This window comes from Octopus bimaculoides, chromosome 12, assembly GCF_001194135.2.
Source record: "Octopus bimaculoides isolate UCB-OBI-ISO-001 chromosome 12, ASM119413v2, whole genome shotgun sequence".
NCBI classification, from domain to species: domain Eukaryota; kingdom Metazoa; phylum Mollusca; class Cephalopoda; order Octopoda; family Octopodidae; genus Octopus; species Octopus bimaculoides.
This window is the reverse complement of record NC_068992.1, coordinates 61120695-61127046: the sequence shown is the minus strand read 5'-3', so window position 1 is coordinate 61127046 and position 6352 is coordinate 61120695. Positions and strand designations below refer to the sequence as shown.

At 35.1% G+C, this 6352-nt stretch overlaps 1 protein-coding gene across 11 annotated transcripts in view; it reads right to left on the bottom strand.

Annotated features, from left to right (window-relative positions):
• The window catches only part of LOC128246976 (FERM domain-containing protein 5-like), a 276439-nt gene that overhangs the window by 180139 nt on the left and 89948 nt on the right, over positions 1-6352 (bottom strand). The window lies entirely within an intron of this gene.

Here is a 6352-nt window from a genome sequence, read left to right as displayed (position 1 = left end):
GTGTAATATACATATACACATGTATGTGAGTGTATAATACACATACCCATGTATGTGTGTGTGTGTAATACAGATACACAAGTGTGTGTATAATACATATGTGCTTGTATCTGTAAAGGTAGAATATATATATGTGCATGTGTTCATAATATATATATATGTATGTAACATTGTCATCATTTAACGTCCATTTTTTGTTTTTCTATGCCGGCTTAAGTTGGATGGAAATGTATGTTTGTATAATATATATATGCATGTATGTGTGTATTATATATATGTGTGTGTAATTAAATTCCATAATAATGTTTATAAGTGTACCTTAGATCACACATAATTTGAGACCTTTATATAAACTAATATTAATCAGTCATACACAAATTATAAGCTTACCAAATAGGTAGATAAAAAAATGTACTCAATATAAGATGTAAAGTATATTGTCTTTTTTATATTTTTCATTTTTTCCCCCTCCTTTAAGATGCAATAACTCAGCAAGTTACTAATTAATGAATGTTTGCAAAAAAAAAAAAAAAAAGGTAGTTTGCAGAAAGCCACAGATGAGAAATTAACTGTACTTGTCTTGTTAACCATTTTATAGTGTAGAAACTATCTTCCTTTAATAGTGACTTTGTGAATGAGAGAGAGAGAGAGAGAGAGAGTCTGTGTTTATGTAGATTTACATGTGTGTGTGTGTGTGTGTGTGTGTGTGTGTGTGTGTGTGTGTGTGTGTGTGTACGCATGAATGTGTATTTTCATGAGTATGCATATCTAAATTTTCCTGAATTTATGTGTATGTTTATGTATGTTTTTAAATGTGTGCATATGTGTACATGTATGTGCATTTGTATTCCTGTGCTTCTTTGTATATCTTCATATAAATATATTTATATATGTATATGTACAGCTTTAAGGGTACATCTGTGTGCATGTGCACTGGTGTGAGTGTATGTGTACAAGTGTATTTGAGTCTATGTGTGTGTGCATATGTATACCTATAAGTGTATAGTTTGTTAGTAGAATACCTGCCCCATTATACCAGTATTAAACAGGAAATAGTCAGTTATTGCCAATCAACTATTTGAGATTGTATTGAGAACATATGGGTGCCAAACACAGTTACCTTTTTACAATATCATAGTACCAAAGATCAATATCTCATTGATTATACAATCTATTCAGCTTCTTGAGATTATTGATTATCATTAAGACATTAATAATTAATTATAAATTATTAATTGACTTCTACATGCTTTCAGCTCTAGTAAAATGGTAGGTCTGCTGGTAACATGAAGTCTCATTAATAAACAGCAACTATTTCTTTAAGGTCAAAACTAAATGGAGCAGAAATTCTTAATTTTCTACTCTTTATCACTATTACCATTACCACCACCTCCTTGCTTCCCAACCACATGGTTTCAGGTTCAGTCCCACTACATGGAACTGAAGTGTCTTTTACTAAAACCTTGCATCGACCAAAGCCTTGTCAGTGGATTTGGTTGATAGAAACTGAAAGAAGCCTGTTGCATATGCATTCATATGTCTATGTGAGTGTGTGTATGCTTGTCTCCTTGCTTGATATTTTGTGATAGTTGTAAATAAGTGTCACTGTCATACAAGCAGTGTCATTCACTTCTGACATTCTGCATTAACATATCTAATCATAAGGGAATATTGCCTTGCTTGGAAACAAGTGAGGGTTGATGACATGAAGGGAATTTTATTGACCCCAAAAGGATGAAAGGTGAGGTCAATCTCAGAAAAATTTGAACTCCAAACATAAAACCAGAAGAAACGCTAAGCATTTTGTTCGGCATACTAATAACTCTGCCAAACTTGCCACCATATTGCTTCAAATTTTGGCATAAAGCTTGAAATTAGGGGAGGGGGCTAATCAATTACATCATCCTTAGTGCTCAACTGGTACTTATTTCATTGACTCCAAAATTATCAGAATACAAAGTTGATTTTAGCAGCATTTGAACTTAGAATGTAAAATTGGAAGAAATACCACTAAGTTTGTTGTATGGTGTGCTAATAATTCTACCTGTTCATTGCCTTAATAATTGTCCTTTCTAACTTTGACAAAACCAGCAATTGTGGGGGTGGGATTATATTGAGCTCAACAATCAACTGGTACATATTTTATCAACCGAGAAATGTTGAAAAGCAGAGTTGACCTCAATAGAATTTGAGCTCAGAATGTAGACAGACAAAATTCTTAGTAGCATTTTGTCCAGTATGCTAACAATTCTTCCAGCTCACTATCTTAATAATAATAATAATAATAATAATAATAATAATATACCCCTTTAACCTTATCAATTTACATTATTGTTACTATCAATCTTACTAACTAATTAGTAACAATTTGTTTAAAATCCTGATGCTAAATTAATTTTTTTTTTTTTATTTAAAGAGAAGTTGTTGAAATATTATCCCAGATCATCTAACTTGAAAGCAACACTCATGCGCCCCCCCCCCCTCACTGCACCAAGAAAGCTGAACGTGATCTAACTGGGTCGAAGTTGCAATACATTAGTTTTTCAGAAGCAGGTTCTTTCTAAAAAAATTAACCCACCATTCAGAGACAGAGAAAGATAGGGAGAAAGGAGAATGATAGAGGGAGGGGTGAGATATATATATACTTGCACTCGATAAGTCATTCATTTGTTTGCTTCTTAATGTTCACATAGTAAAGCATCTAGCTGAGTTTTCTAACATCCGCACCAACTGGTTGCAAGTCATATTGTAATAGTAGTAATAGTAGCAGTAAGGAGGGTGTAGTCGACTGTTTCAATACCCCAACCTGTAGGACTTGACTGTGACTGGTACTTAGATTTCTTGGTCTTGAAAGGATAAAATGCATTGTCAATTTTGGCTGAGATCTGATCCCCAAATGTGAAAAGACAGGTAAATACAACAAAGCACTTGGGCCACTGCCCTATTGATTGCACCCCACTCTTACTACTACTATTACTACTACTACTAATAATACTAATAATAATAATAATAATGGTTTCAAATTTTGGCACAAGGCCAGCAATTTTGGAGGAAAGGGGAAGTCAATTACATCAACCCTAGTGCTCAACTAGTACTTATTTTTATCAACCCCAAATTGGATAAAAGGCAAAGTTGACCTCAACAGAATTTGAACTAAGAACAAAGACAGATAAAATGCCACTAAGCATTTTGCCCAGCATGCTGCCATCATCGCCATCGCACAATAATAATGATAATAATTTTGACACAAGGCTAGCAATTTGAGGAGGAAAGGGTAAGATTATATCAACCCAAGTGCTCAACTGGTGGTACTTATTTCATCAACCCCAAAAGGATGAGACAAAGTCAACCTTGTCAGAATTTGAATTCAGAAGAAAAAGTAACGATTCCATCAAGCATTTTATCTGGCATGCTAATGATTTGGCCATCTCACCACGTTTGTAATAATGGTTTCAAATGTTAGCACAAAATCAGCAATTTTGAGATGTTGGAGTTAGTAAAATTAATACTAGTCAAATACTGGTGTTGATGTAATTGACTAACTCTGAAAGGATGAGAAGCAAGGTTGACTTCAGCAGGATTTGAACTCAAAATGTAAAGTACCAAAGATGAATGCTGCTAAGCATTTTGACCAATATCCCAACAACTCTGCCTATTCGCCACCTTAATAATAATAATAATCCTTTCTACTATAGGCATAAGGCATTAAACTTTTGTGCAAGGGAGAGCTGATAACCTCAGTCCCGTTACTCAGCTGATACTCATTCTCATTGACCCCAAAAGGATGAAAGAAAGTTGACCTCAGTAGAATTCGACTTCAGAACATAAAGACAGACAACATGCTGCCATGCATTTTATCTGGCTTGCTCATGATTCTGCCAGTACATCACCATAATAATATTTCATTAAGCATATATGGGAGTTGAAATGCATTATTTTATTCATTTTAAGTGGTATTTTTGGTGGTTTAGTGAAAAATATTCATGATGTGAAAGGAGGAAAAAAAAATTCCTCTAAAAATAAAACAGAGCAGGATATGAACAGGGTTTGTCATATTGAAGGGGTTGTGCCTTTGGACTTCACAGTACTTGAGAGACCAGATACAGTAGATAAGAGAATACAATATTCTTCAACAGCTACCATATTTTCCAGCATACAAGTCAAATCTTTCAGACACAGTGTTACAGTTAACAAAAGTAGGTTGACTTATACACCAAGACATTTTGAAGGACCAACATTTCCTTTTGAAATGCAGCAAACAATGGAAAGATAGTTATGGTGTAAACAGTGTAAACATTCAAACATCATCACTATGTCAACTTGTATGCTGGAAAATATGATACAAGTTGATTGATGTCAATAAGAAAACATGATCAGGGGAAGAATTCCAGAGAAGTAACACTGGAGGAGGAAGAACTGGACAAAGTGTTTAGTATAGGTCTATGAAAATGGAAACAATATAGAGGGAAGATACTGTGTCGGATTGGTCAAAGTTGGAGGTGAGAAGACCAGCCAACTCAGAGAGAAGTAGCAGTCGAAGCAGTAGAGAGAGTAAATAGCATGACATTAAATAGTACAAAGTATTAGGTTTGGCACATTACCAACTCTGCCATTCCATTGGATAGAATTTAAATGAAGTAAAACCTTTTTGTTATAATTATAATTCATTACTGCACCAAAGCCAACAACAAAAATTATTTGTTCTTTAAAAGAATGAATGTTCTAAATTTTAGAGAAGTGATTTGGGAAGACAGACAGACAGACAGACAAAGTGTTGTTTTTCCCAAGGAGATTAGTGGTGCAGTTAAAGTGAAATGATATCCAGTTAGGAAATGCTAAACACTGAGTTGGTTATTAAAAGGAAAGAAAAAAATCAAAAAGCTGCAATGGGACTTTTGGATGATAATAATAATAATAATAATAATAATAATAATAATAATACTTCTTTCTGCTATAAACCTGAAATTTTGGGGAAGGGGGTTAGTTGATTACATTAACCCCAGAACACAACTGCTACTTATTGACCCAAAAGGTCAAAAGGTAACAACAACCTTGGCAGTATTTGAACTCAAAACAAAGAGCCAGAAGAAATGCTAAGTATTTTGTTCCAATATGTAAACAATTCTGTCAGCTCACAGTGATGATAATAATAAAAATAATACTAATAATAATGGTTTCAAATTTTGGCACAAGGCCAGTAGTTTTAGGGCAGAGGCCAAGTTGATTATACCAAACCCAGAACTCAACTGGTACTTGTTCTACCATCCACAAAAGGATGAAAGTCAAAGTTGACTTCCGCTGAGGGCTTTCATCCTTTCAGGGGCAATAAAATAAGTACCATTTGAACACTGGGGTCGATGTAATTGACTTACGCCTCCCCCAAAAATTGCTGGCTTCGAATAATAATAATAATTTAAATAATAATTTGAGCCAAAATTTGAATAATAATAACAAGGACAACAACACTGATAAATTTTGGCACAGGGCCAGCAGTTTTTGGGGGGAGGCAAGAGTTGATTACATCGACTCCAGTGCTCTATTGCTACTTAATTTATTGACCCTGAAAGGATGAAAGTCAAAGTCAACCTCAGTGAAATTTGAACTCAGAATGAAAAGATGGACGAAATGCTGCAAAGCATTTTGTCCAGCATACAAACAATTCTGCCAGGTCACTGTCTTAACAATGATAATAATAATAATAATGATGATGATGATGAAAATAACGACGATGATGAAAGTGGTGCAGATGGTAAGGATAATATATGAAGAAGCTCGTGAGCACTGCAGTATTTCGGACACACAGACAAAGTTCACATGGGATAACTAAATGAATCAATGATAAGATTTGCAGATAGACCTATGGCTAAGGTTGGAGTTGTTAATTAGTCATGGATTCATATTCTCTTTGTAGAAATTTTGAGATAGAGAGTGTGTGTGTGTGTGTGTGTGTGTGTGTGTGTGTGTGTGTGTGTGTGTGTGTGTGTGTGTGTGTGTGTAGGTGTGTGTGTGTAGGTGTGTGTGTGTAGGTGTGTGTGTGTGTAGGCATAGGCATGGTAAGAAGCTTGCTTCCAAACGACATGGCTCTGGGTTCAGTTCTATTGTGCAGCATCTTGAGCAATTGTCATACTATAGACTCAGGCCAACCAAAGCCTTGAGAATGGATTTGGTAGACAGAAACTGAAAGAAGCCTGTCGTGTATATATACCTCTGTGTGTGTGTGTGTGTGTGTGTGTGTGTGTGTGTGTGTGAGTGAGTGAGTGAGTGTTTGTCTCTCACCTCTGCTTGACAACCGGCATTGGTGTGTCCCCATAACTTAACCGTTCAGCAAAAAGAGACCAATAGAATAAGAAAC